The sequence below is a fragment of the Leptopilina heterotoma genome, unplaced genomic scaffold (assembly GCF_015476425.1).
Source record: "Leptopilina heterotoma isolate Lh14 unplaced genomic scaffold, ASM1547642v1 Lhet_42, whole genome shotgun sequence".
NCBI classification, from domain to species: domain Eukaryota; kingdom Metazoa; phylum Arthropoda; class Insecta; order Hymenoptera; family Figitidae; genus Leptopilina; species Leptopilina heterotoma.
In genome coordinates this window covers 461702-474726 of record NW_025111078.1, presented here as the reverse complement: position 1 = coordinate 474726, position 13025 = coordinate 461702, and the positions used below count along the sequence as shown (strand labels likewise).

Below are 13025 nucleotides of genomic sequence, written 5' to 3'. Positions count from 1 at the left end.
TCAGGCATTGTCCTTGATAAGACACACCTGTTTCACTTGTATTAGAGTAACTCTCGATAACGTACAGCTGTTCATTCTCTTTAGGATTTTCCACTCATCCTCATTCTTATGTGCTTTCAAATGACAAATTATTTCCATTTTCGCAAGAATATCGCATGGTAGAAAAAGACAATAATGTCCATAACGATTTAGTGAGAAAAAAAAGATGATTGTCCCCGCTGTTTTCAGTGACTTGATTGTATTTCCAATATCACTTACTGTCCGTATCTCTAGGAATCACTCATGGAATATTTTACTTTGAAAGTGTTGGAAAAAACACATTCTTTAATTCTTGCTACTACAATCATTCTATGGAATATTTATTTACTTTTATTTTATCTTCTTGAATGTCTTTTAGATATCCTTTAGTCCCCAATGTCCACTCGGTTTTTACACGTCAGAGTTGTTAACTTCGAGTTTGTATTTGAGGTATTAAATTCTTTTCGTGTTGGTACATTCACACCTCATTTTACCCATCGAAAAGTAATATTTTTCTCGACCTGACACTTATTCTTCTCGGCAAAAGTTTAGATAGCAAAATTTTCTCAAAAACTTATCCGATACATTGTTGGAGGAGTTTCTTTCAACTTGTGCATATCTTGAATTCACAAGTGTAAAATTTTTAAATTTGCATATTCAGGTTGGAGTGAGATCTTTGTTTTCAAAGGAAAATGATAGTCAACTTAATTTCCTTTAACTAGAAGGTCTTATTGTGTTTCTTTCCAAAAAAAAATTTTTTTGTTCCTACGGTTTTTTGGGAAATCTGCGTACAGATACCTTGGATTGCGTGGAGTTGATGTAAATGAGAAAGTATTAAATAAATAAAACGTTATAATTTCAAGCTGATGTAATTTACCCATATTTGTCAGTGTCAATGCAAACTTTTACTTTTGACTGAACAAGACTTTGGAATTTGGTATTGTGGCGGAACTGCGAACAAGAGAGTAGCAGCAGCCGCTTTAAAATCCTCCACCGGATGTCCGTGTCGAGCGTCTCGGCCATAAAGCCAAACTTACCACGACGGGCGTCGTAATATTTCACCTATGTAAAAAGTTAGATAGAGGAAGAGAGAAAATTTCTATTTAGTATTATGCAATAAAGATAAAAACATGATTTTAACAATACTGCCAAATATTTTGTAAATCTTCATGTTCTAATGACCATTACTTTCGAATTTTTATTTTTTATTAGAATATTAAAATATTAAATTCAATATTTGATTTAAAATATCTGCAGAAGATCTTTTACAAAAATATATATAGTGAACAAAAGTTTCTGTCTACAATGATTACCATATCATTAGAAAATTCATGATTTGGAATAAACCAACTGCGGAAATCCTATTGTAAAGAGCACATATATACAAAGATATCTTTTTGCTCTAAAGGATATTTGAGTTTCTGTGGTCTGCGAGTTGGGTAAAGAAAAGCACACATACATTAGACAAAAGCACATCTGCATTCAACTGTCGGTATTCTCGTTTTTGGAATTCTCATAAATATATAAATATAGCTGAAATAAATTTCGAGTCAATAAAGAAAAGGGAATTTTTAATTTTTTTTGTAAAGTATAAACTGTATCGTATATAATAATGTTGCCGACACTTTTTTTTAGGAGTTTGCTATACTAATTTAAAAAAGAAATTTTTGTAACTAGTATAATAAATTCATAAAAAGAAATTAAATTAACTAGCTTGTTTGGAGTGAATTACTTTGCTGGAGGAGAATCAAACTGTCACTGCTCAGAGATGAATAATGATCTTTGCAAGTTTTTGCTAGATGCGATGTTCTCTATATGTATGCGCTTGCGTTGGCTGGTGATTATTTATTCAGAAGGTGATGGCAGAGGCGGTCATGTTTTTGTCGCCTAAAACAAATGACCGACACTCTATGCACTGTTCTTCGACCCCTTACATATACCCTAAAATTACAACCGGAAAACTGCATCGTTCAAATATTGCAGTTACTACCCTGCAATTAAGGTGGAACGGAAATTTAAAGGCATTTTCTCTTTCTCTCTCTCGTGTAGCTCCAATTGAAATTTTTCCTAGGAATTAAAAATTTGCTTTGATTGTCAATTAAACGGGGTTTTTTTAGTTATTTTCGAATTCAGTCTACAAATAGTGGAAAAAAGTAAAATTGTATACATGTAGTTGGTGAGGGTGACAGTCGAACATTGGCATTTGATTGATTTTAGATGATTCAGTAAAAATTTGTGGTGGTTCAGTATATCTTCAGTGGGGACATAGGAATGAGTGAAGGGAACTTTTGTACAATGGTATGTTTGAAGATGGTTATGAATGCTTATTGTAATTAGACAGTTTGCAAAAGGGAAAAACTTGCTAATTGATAAAGATGCCAGATCTAAAATCTGGAGATTAATTTTATGTAAAATCCCTCAGATGGTTGTCCACTACCAAACATCATCGATGTCATGGATATGTTGGGTCGTGAGTACCCTAACTAGACACTAATTTTATGTAAAGCCCTTTAGATGGTTGTCCAATACCAAACATCATCGATGTCGTGGGTACCCTAACTAGAAACTAATTTTATGTAAAGCCCCTTAGATGGTGTCCACTACCAAATATCATCAATGTCATGGATATGTTGGGTACCTAGAATTTCCTTAAGATATCTTAGTACTTAGGACATCCGTAGAACATCTGGATGATGATAGGGTATCTACTGCCAACCATCATTCACATCATGGACATGATGGGTAGATCTGGTCGTGGTGGCGAGGTTTTTTACTAAAGGACAACCAAACAACAAGAATAAATGGATTCTCCAAATTCAGATTCAGTACCCCATGTGAGCATGCCGGAAACGGGAAATCTCACAGTCAGTTCATCGACCGGTGCTCAAGTGAACAGGGATTGTGGGGGCGCACAATTTCTTGCAATACTACGGGTCGTCGTAGAAAGGTTGTATCCACAGATCATCATGGAAGGAGAGGGAAATGCTTCCTCAAATAGAGGATGAAGGGCACGAAATATTAAACTTTTGACGTTCAAAGGATGTCAGCAGAACGATAAAGGACAGTTTAAAGAAACTACAAGCCATTATCGATCAGGCAAAGGCAAAGTATAAGACTGTACTGAGTAAACTTTGTAAGGAGGTAAATCCAGACGTCAGCCACACGCGCGTTTTAAGGCCATATAGGTTCAGTTGGTAAGGCGGCAAACAGATCGATTGCGTGCTTTAAGTTGCCCTGTGGATTCTCCAGTTTCTTCCATTGTCTCCAATATCATTATGGAACATTTGGTTTGTAGCCTGTAATAATATTATTCTATTCTATTTATCAAGATAATATTTTTTAAGGGAACTTCACGTTATGACGTAAAGGGGTACATTACCAGGAATTTTTCAATCTTGGATAACACTTTGTTTGTCTCTGCAAATCAAATTTAATTTTTGTAACTGATTTCAAAAACCAGTAAAAAAAGGAACGTGAATAACTTTAATCGAACATTGAGATAGTTCAAAGGCAAAACGTAAGAGATTCAATTAGTTGATACGTTATGACGAGAACTAATGGTCTTCGTGATTTTGAGATTATAAATTATCCTTTACACCAAAAATTAATAAAAATTCTTTCTTCTAAACAATCAGACAAAATTGAATACTGTCAAGTATCGAAAACAAAAAATTTACATAAAGATATGATAATATTATTTCGTAAGTAGTTTTAAAATATTACTTTCACCATTACTAACGGTATATTTATATATAAATGTAAAAGGCAACACGACCTAGAAGAAACCATGCTTTCATGAAAATTGGATAAAATTTGTTTCACACCATTTTCATTGACTCTGCCTTTTATGTACTCAGTCTTACAAAAATTCTTTTTATTTTTCCATCTTATGTTCCCATCTTGTCCAATTTTCTCTATAAACCATTTTTCCACAATATTTCACCTATCACTTTCTCCCCCAACAAGATGAAAAAGCACATTTTTCTTAGTTTAATTTTAATATTATCTTCTCAATAAATGATAGTTTCTTGTGGCGCGTTATAAAATCACAAATATTCTAAAATTCCCCAGGAGAAGGTTTTTCTTTTATGTTTTATTATTTTCCGTTCTTGGTTCCTTACCTTTTATTGCATAAGAGAGGCAAGCCCCACGGGCACAAGAGATTTTTCTGATTCTTTTGACGTTAAGAGCTGTTATATATCGAATGGACTCCTTGGTAGTCTTTTCGCTCAATGGAAAATAAAAAAAGGGACACAAAAAAAAACTGAAAGAAAAGAAAAACGAGATGGAGAAAAGAAAGCAAAAAAAAAAAATCTTGATCTCTTTAAACTCACAATAAAGGTGTAACATTCTACCAAATGCATGCACTTTTACATCGATCAGTAGAAAATAGTAAATCCAATTTTACACTTGATATAAATCTAAAGGGAATTTTTTTTATATATAAAAATAATTTAGAAATTTTTCTCAAAAATGTTTACCGATACTCTAAATTTGTAATCAGATGTGAAGCAAAAGCTTTATAATTATTAATTGTCTGAAAAAGATCAAAGATGTATTGATTTTATGATCAAAGCAATAATTAATGTCAGTTTCAATGGCGTTGAAAATAAAAGTGTCTTATAAAAAAACGGCATTATGTAAGAATTGTAAAAGGAGTTTTTTTTATGAGACTGTAATAGGAGTAATATACTTTTTTAATAATACTTTTATTAAAAAAGTAAATTCCGTAAAGAAGAATAACTTTTAGTCAAAAAGAAATTGTAATTAATCTTCGTGAATATGAGGAACTTCTGTTGACTGCTATGAATACAGGTAATGGTATTTGATAATATAATTAAGCTACTTATGAAACAAGTCACAAAATACTGATTTGCATTACTGCTTTAGCCGAACTGGTGATTAGATTTTGCAATAATTAATCACTTTACTCTAACTGTATTTGAAATTATTAGTGGATTCAACCGTCCCTTATATAAACAAATCATTATCATTAATTAGTTTAATTGGATATTCGCCAGGGTAAATATTATGTTCATCGCTTTTTTAATTTAACACGTCCGTGCAATGTACAATATTATAATTAAAAATATTGTGAAATACCACTAGTTTTATCCTCGATTTTATCTAAAGCTACTTGACAATTTTATATTTTCTCCACTATTTTTGATGATTTTACAATCATGGAAGTATGTCCGGGTTATTTTTTTGTTTTATGAGTAAATCCATAATTTTCTTTTCCTATTGTTTTTATTTTAACTTTATCACTGCAGATCATGTGATGCACTTGAAAAAATATGAATATTTTCCATATTATAGATTTAGGATAACTATTTGAATGCTTGGAATAGTTTCTGAATAATGAGCTACAGATATTTTTTACCTCTTCGAAAAGTATACGTGATCCACTATTATGTTTCCTAAAAGGTTTTTAAATTTTTTCAATATCACTATTCAAACCATAGTCAAGTGGGATCTGAATAAAAAGGACAAAGTTTAAGTCTAAAAGTAGCTGACTTATTTTAAAATTGAAATTGAAGAAATATTATTTCTTATTGTCTAAGTTATTTCAGAGACTTAAGGGGTCATGCCATTGAAGCATATTCCTTTTCATAGATTATAAGGGCTTGTGCATTGAGACAATTGGTGGAATGTAAACTAGACTATCTAGAAATGTAAATTTTGGGGTTGGACACACTAATATTGAAGAGTATATTCAGAGGACAAAGAAACAATGGTCCGGAATAATGCATTTGATGAGTAATTCTCACTTAAATGTTATTGTTAAAATTAAAATCGAAAATAAAAATCTTGGAAACGTTTTTTTAATATGTCTTATGGGTGTTGCAATATACCTATCAATTGATTTGTCTTCATTAGATGAAGGAGATGATAATATCCATTAGATAAAAATACAATTTTCTTTTTAAATTCCGACTGAAGCTTTCTAGGTGACGTTATATCCAACACATCGAAAACAGTATCGTATTCAACTCAACTTGATCTTTTATGATATTGGATTTCTTAAAAACTTTTGACTTTAAGATACGCTTACTTCTTTAGTCTCTGCTACTGTTTGCGGAAAAAGCATTTGTTTCACATTCGAGATGCTCTGACTTTTCAGGAAATTGTGGACATGTTGGCAAACACAATTTTCTCCTGAAATTTTAAATATTGTAGCAAATAAAAGAGAGGTGAAGAAAAAGTCAAATTGTTTGTAAACCAAAAACAAAACTTGACTTCTTTTTGCTCCACAATATGTTGATTCGAATATTAGTAGCCTAGTTACCAAAACTTTTGTTATAATTATTTTTTACAATTGTATTGAATGCAAGAATAGTCATAACCGATTTGCTATCGAGACAGTATATGAATAAGATGAAATATTCTCAGAAGATTTAATACTCTCCAGTAATCCTTTCGCTTCAGATGTCGAGTAATGTTCGAGATTAAAGATTTACGTATCTTTATCCTAATGTGATTTGGCTCTGCATTTAGTCGTAGATGTAAGAAGGTATAATCTTAAATCTTCTTTGGTACATTAAGAGAACTCTGCTAGATGTAATTTTCCATCGAGTAGATTTAATAATCTCACACTTCGAGCTTTATTTCATATATGTATATATATATATATATATATATATATATATATATATATATATATATATATATATATATATACGAGAGCCTAGGTCATAACCCTAAGAGAAAAATTTTTAAAAAACTGTTATGGAAATAAATCTGTTACACTTTTTCTCGCAAAAAAAATTAATGATTTTCATGTCAAAAGGGTATAATAAAAACCCTATGATAAAGTGGGAGAAAGAGCGTAGAATTTTTGTCGTATTGTATTTGGATGTTTACAAAGTCAGATTTCCATTTCTGGTATTTTCACAAGAGGTACTCTAGAAGAGTGGATAAAGGGCGAATCAGAATCGTAACAGTGAGATGCAACATGAAAGATGAACCATAAGTCAGGATTTATGACGCGAATCCGAAGTCGGTTATTACACGCACGCTTTTATAGATGTAGAGAGGGGACGAGCGTTACAGACGAAGCAATTTTTCTCTCTGTTTCCTTCTTTTATTTTTTTTTCTCCACGCATGCTTTTCCACTAACAAAAGAAAGACGAAGAGAGAGAGAGAGAGAACGATGGCTTCCGCTAAACCGCTTCCAAAGAATTCAGCTGAGTGGTGTAAGTGAGAATCGCTGAAAACAGAAAGTGGATGTTACTTTTTTCCGGTACTCCGGCGGAACCAGCCATTTTGCCGATTTTATAGCACTTACGACAACCGATTTATTACCGCTTCACCAAATCCATTTCATTTTTTTTTTCATTCTCCATTCATCACTACTTTTAATTTTGAAGTATTTAGTTAATGGAACGTGGATATTGTAAAAGGCGAGTTTGAATATTTAATCACTTATAACTTATCCTCTCATCCGTTAATAATTTTGGGGTTTGTCACCAGAAATGCCACGCTGTTTGGTCACCATATCAGGAGTATTTAATGATCAGATGTCAGACTCCATCCAGACAGTCTTTTTACAGAATTAATTCTATAGAAAAAATTGCTTAGACGCATGACACAATTAGTGGGGAGTTCGAGGGAAACGATCCAGTTCATGAGCTTGTGATTTAATTTAGTTATCGAGATCCTACCACAGGGGAAGCTACTCAAAACGGTTCACCTGTTGTTGATTATGAAGTAGAAGTGTGGGATTTATTATTCAACAGTTGATTCAGCACAAAGTCATAGTATTAATTGTAGGGGGACACCGAAGTACGTGAGATAAAAAACGAAGAAATATGAAACATAATGTTACGAGTAACCTACACTTGTATACCTACGAAGGATTACCACAAACAATACGAACCCTTGAAAATTAGCATTTGCAAATGAGGATCAACTCCGAGAACCCAGGTAATATTTTCCTTCTCCCTTATTAGATAAACTAATAATTGATCAAGATGGAGATTGTGATGGAGAATCCTATAGTGACGTTTATGGTTCATGGAAAGATGTAATAGTTTAAGCATCATATGAAATAACATTACAAGAATACTTCGCAACAGTTAATTTAGAAACAGACAAAATTCACTTACAATCAGGAACAGTTGGCAGTTAGTCAGAATCCACGAAAAGAAATGCATGAATTATACTATGATGTACTAACAAAAAGATGATTATTGGAACAGTGACAGTAATAGTCCAGGTATCATATGAAATAACATTACAAGAATACCTTCGCAACAGTTAATTTAGAAACAGACAAAATTCATTTACAATCAGGAACAGTTTATAGTTTGTCATAATCCCCTAAACTCTTAGGGCAAATACGCTTTGAACGCTGATCCTCCGGAACGAATACATAACCATTGTCGAATAACTGAAGTTGTTCTCATTAGTTAATAAATAACATTAATATAGTAATTAATTTTAGAGTAATTTCAATCTAATATATGGAAATGTTGTCATACCGTTTTGATTAACATTATTATTAGTAGCGTCACGTCTCCGTAACAAATTCTCAAATAATTAACATTAATGAAGAGACTAATTAAATATTTAAAATCCTTCTCGTATAGCAGTGTTGCTGTACGAAAAAGTCTATTAACGTTTCATAAAAATTAACTTTACAATTCATTAAGTTACATTCCAGAAAACAAATATCAAAAGTTGTGTTGAAACCCCAAGAAGAAAATTTCAAAGATCGTATAATATGGACTTACTCAATATTACAAATAGTATCAAAATATTATTCACCATCGTAAGTTGATCATAAGTTGAAGTAATTTTAATTAATTTCCCTTTCAATATTTTCACTTCTTTTAAAGTAATTGAAATTCTATTCGTAATATAAGAGTATGGAATGGCGATTTTATTTTCAAATCTAAAAGTAATATAAACTTCTAGAAATTGTTGACGAGTTCCTTACGCTATATTACTTTCAAAGAATTGCACGAATTCTAGCGAAGACATCAAATCTTGTTTAAAAGTACCTTTAGGATGTGGAATGTTGAACATTATTAACTTTATGCACTCAAGTAGAAGAACAAAATATTTGCATAGATTTTATATTTTGTTTGTTTTTAAAAAAAAAATTTAATGCAGACACTTATTGCTTAAAGTTTATGGCAAGTAGGTTCATGAACTTTATTTGACTGCAGTTTATCACTGACGGAAGTACTAACGATTCTTGACGTAAACGATTCGTGCCTTTTTCAAGACTCGTTTGGGAGGCTGTTGTTAGTGATGAAAAACGATGAAAGAACTGTGAGTATTTTAATCGTGATTAATTATAAACGAAGGTAATGATGTCGAGGTGTTAAAACGTGTTTAAAAGTTCGAAGGTAATTAGCGGCAAGTCTTGATTTATTTCTTGCTGCAAGAATAATAATCTCTGCTTTAGGAAATTTTTTCTCTTTTAAAAAAAATCAACACACCATTAAGTTAGATAATGTATTTTATTCTTACGAGAAAATGAGAAACTAAGGGGATTTTTTTAAACAAATATTTTTTCTTTTGTAATTCATTAGGTTAATGAGCAGGAGAATTTATTAAACGAGTTCCTTAATCTAAAAAAATTACAAGTTGAATATAAAAATAGAATTTAGTTGACGTTACAAAAGCAAAATTTTTTGCTGTACAATTTTCCTTTTCAAGCGAATAAAAATTACTATTATGGTCTACAAGACCATAAAGTTTCTATTGATCATAAAAATTTGAGAATGTCTAAATTTTGATGAAATGAAAAGACCACTCTGTAATTCAAAACCGTCCATATCAATTCGAATTCAGTACTTTAAAAAAGGGATTGGTGACGTAAATGATATCATTTATCGTTATTCGCTTCGCTTTTCGTTCTCATTCGTAGGAATATTAATTGTTTAAATATCATATCGAATATAAGGGATTGTCATTCACTCTTGTTGGAAATTCAGTCCTCAACCATATACATATTTGCTTTTTCATTCCATAATAAAATTAATGTAGCTTTTTTTTCTTTTCCCGATCCGGTTTTTGCAAAAATTTTCCTATACAAATGAAATATTACCAACGTTTCATTTTTGTAGAAAAATTCTTTCTGTATGAAAATTGAAATTTATATGAAAAATTCTTTTTGTTAATAAAGTACTAAATAGGTCACGTATTTTTATTTGAACAGTTTTTTTTTAAATTTTATTTTTATGTTCAGTATGACATAGTTGAATTATTAGATACGCATGACCTTTCAATATTTACTTTCAAATGCAAATTGACTGTAAATAATTTCAATAAAAAAAAAAGTTCTTGAAAATTAAGAGGATGTTAGAACATCTTTGAAAGTTGGTGTAAGAACAGTTAATTTTACCCTGGAGCGTATAATCCTTGTAGAAATGACTCGTTCAAGATGATTGCCTTCATTCACTTCTTATCGGAAGTCGCCTGAGTGGCGATTGCCATTGTCTTCAAGTTACGTTCTTTTCAAGGGGATATGCTCACCTCTTTCAAAGACATTCAAGCAGTATTGAAAATTTTTACCTTGTGCTTTTGTGAATTCCTTTATTTCAATATAAAAGTTAAGTCAAAGATTAAAGAATCTTCAAGGAACGCTATATGTTAAGCGCCAAAAAGTGTTTGGTTGAAATAATCGAAATTCCTGGTTTTTATCAGAGGGGAAATAAGATATTAGACATTCGTCTTAAACTCAAAAGCGCGTTATCCGGAAGAATGTTAAAATAACGATAAAAACTGAAAATCCTTCAAAGGATGATGAATCAAAAAAAAAAGTGAATAGGAAATCTAATTTTAATTATAAACGTAAAACATCCAGTACCACCTCTGGAAAAACAAGTTAAAACTTTAAATGCGTACGAGAACATCAATATTTGAAAAATTCTAATCACGTTTCTGTTTAAAATTTATTTTCAATAATCAGGAAATTATTTTAACCTCCATACATTAAAAAGCGTAAAAATTGAACTATCATCAGAGAAGTATTTCATTCGATAAAGTATAAAAGTTTATTGGAAAAAACTTCAACAATATTTTTGACATGTATTGAAAATCTGAAGAGCGTAACCAACGCAATAGGATATAAAACGTAACCTCTTTCGAAACTATTGTTAGTCTATAATAAAGGCTTTAAAAATTCTTTCTCCGGAATATTCATGAATAGATTTTCATATAAATAATAAAAAAAAACTGAGAATAATAGCAAAATTATTTTAGAAAATAGTATTTAGAATAATTTAATGAGGAACATTGAACATTATTAATTATTCATTATTAAATAAATTATTTCAAAAATCTATTCTGCAATTGTTTTCATTAAATTAAATTTCTATTTCATCATCTAAGTTGTTGAATTCGAGGATAAATTTCGTCAGCAGATAAAAAAAGAAGAAGAAGAGAAATTGAAAATGTCTCTACATGATCGTTTATAGGATAAGTTTCGTATAATTTTCCTTCATTGCTTTTGCGAAAGTGAAGATCTTTTTCTCGCTTTTTCATGGGCAGGAAAAAATACAGCAAGACAAATGATGAAAAGAAAGAAGAAGCAGCCAAGAATGTAAAGTTTGAAGAAAAAACTTTTCGTCTCTAAGTAATACTATGCGAGGGAGATTTGATTAAAATTATTATTACTACGGATTTTAATTGATTTAATGACATTTCAATTAATTGGATTACAAGAAAGAGGGAATATTGATGATAAAGTTCTTTTATTGATAAAATAAAAGTTGTAGTTGTTTCTTGACTTGAGTTTTTGTTGATATGCCTAATTCGACTTTAAGAACAGTTTTCTGCATCCAAATTCTGGTATCTTGACTCTTCCTCGCCGTCCACTTTTAGGGAATTAGTCACTAATTTTTAGTTCCTCTGATCCAAAACCAAAATCTCTTTCAATTTTTTTATTCTGTTTCATGTTCGATAATTACTATCAATTGGGGACTTATGTGTTATTGCGGGTCAATTGATGATATTTTCGTCTACTTAGTTTGTTAAAAATAGATAAATAAATGAATATAAGAAAATTATATAACAAAAATATAAAAATTGATAACTTTTGTTTGGGCGATTCTCCTACTAAATATTCATCCCATGTCTGACCAAAACATTCTGCTTCCCCATTGTAGAGAATACTAAAATGCCGAATTTTCAGGTATAGAGCGCATTTTTCAGTGGTTAAGGTGAACTTTTGCCAGAAAAAAAGTTAAACACAACAAAATACAAATGTATGTGGAATGTTAAAAAATATTTCGACGAATAATGTAATTTTTCTGTTTGGTAAAACGTGTGAAATAGATTGCAGTTAGGCATTGCTTTTTACTTCAAAAATTTTGTTGTTAATGTAAGAAATAATTAAAAAATATTTTAAAAATATTTTTAAAATATTTTAAAAACGTTTCAGATGTTTAAAAAATTTTTTTTATTGAAATAACACTAATACTGTTTAGTATCCACTTGTTTGTACAGCTCCTAGTTTTTTTTTTACTAATTTTCAAAAAATTTCCCTTCTTTATTAAAAATGGAAGTTGCTTTTTCCTTCCTTTGGAGCATGATTTACGAGCACCTATGCACTAGTATGTTGTGCATAAAGAATTAAATAGCAACTTGGCAACGTTTCGTGCCAGAAGCTTACTGGTTCGTGGAAAAGTAAGGGATGGCTATTACACGTATAATTACAAAAAAAAATAAAAAAAAATATATATACGAAAATCATAAAAGTGAATTTTTAATTTTTAATAAAGATACGTGCTCTATCATTTGATGTTTAGTGAATTCAAAATTTACGTCAATAAATGCACACAATGACAAATCCAGTTTCAGATCGGTTGGAATCTACTTCACTCGTATGTCAACCGTCACAAATTCGATTTATCGTTGAACAAAATGTGTGAGAGAAGCAAGAGAGCAGAGACTGGCGTCAGGTTTACGAATTTCGAGCTTTTGCCTGTGCTCCTGGAATTTAAAGCTTTCAATTTACAATAGCTTTGTTGGAGACAGTGCCAAGTGGTTTT

The 13025-nt window shown here is 30.9% G+C and overlaps 1 protein-coding gene across 6 annotated transcripts in view; it reads left to right on the top strand.

The window, feature by feature from the left end:
- The window catches only part of LOC122506549, an 88139-nt gene that overhangs the window by 38335 nt on the left and 36779 nt on the right, over positions 1-13025 (top strand). The window lies entirely within an intron of this gene.